Here is a 754-nt window from a genome sequence, read left to right as displayed (position 1 = left end):
AAAAAAAACAACAACAAAAAACCATGGCTGTTACATTAAAAAATGAATAGGTGTGGATTTTATTTTCTTCATAAATCTTCAGACAAATTGATACAATTAACTATTTTAGTATCAAATCTAAAGTTATCTTGAGGTTTTAAATAATATTGAAATGAGTACCAATAAATTATTGCTAATAATGCAGGTTTATCAGAGACAAAGAATTTTGAAGTTTTACTCAAATTGTGAAGTTAGGTAAATTAGTAGTTTATATTTATATTAATGATTAAAATTAAGGAAAACGATAGCTATTTGAATTTTAAATTTCAAGTCCAATTATTTAGACATTTTGTTGACACATACACACATGTATGGCAAAGTTACTAACAACTTACCTTATCTCTATTTTGAGGTTTAAGATCTGAGGGCAAAGGTTTTAAGATAAATAACTTTCCATTAGTAACAATGTATTTGAAAGGGATTTAGATCTAGGGCCTTTTGTATTTATTATTTCTCTTCAGATTTTTCATGGCTGATAACCATCAACTTATTGTATTTGTATTTATTATCTTGGGATTCCTGAGATCATGGAAGACACCAAAGCAAGATGTCCTTTTGAAAGCCTGGAGAATCTTAGAATTTAAAATGAGAGCATTTAATAGAAATGTATGTATAATGTGTAGCCTTTACCTAAAAGGGGGCATAGGAAACCTCTGTATCAAACCAAAAATGAGAAGTAGGTAGTTCCAGGAACTTGGCTAACTCAGAGCCTCAG

This window comes from Mastomys coucha, unplaced genomic scaffold, assembly GCF_008632895.1.
Source record: "Mastomys coucha isolate ucsf_1 unplaced genomic scaffold, UCSF_Mcou_1 pScaffold20, whole genome shotgun sequence".
Taxonomy (NCBI): domain Eukaryota; kingdom Metazoa; phylum Chordata; class Mammalia; order Rodentia; family Muridae; genus Mastomys; species Mastomys coucha.
The sequence above is the reverse complement of the archived record's forward strand: the minus strand, read 5'-3'. Positions refer to the sequence as shown.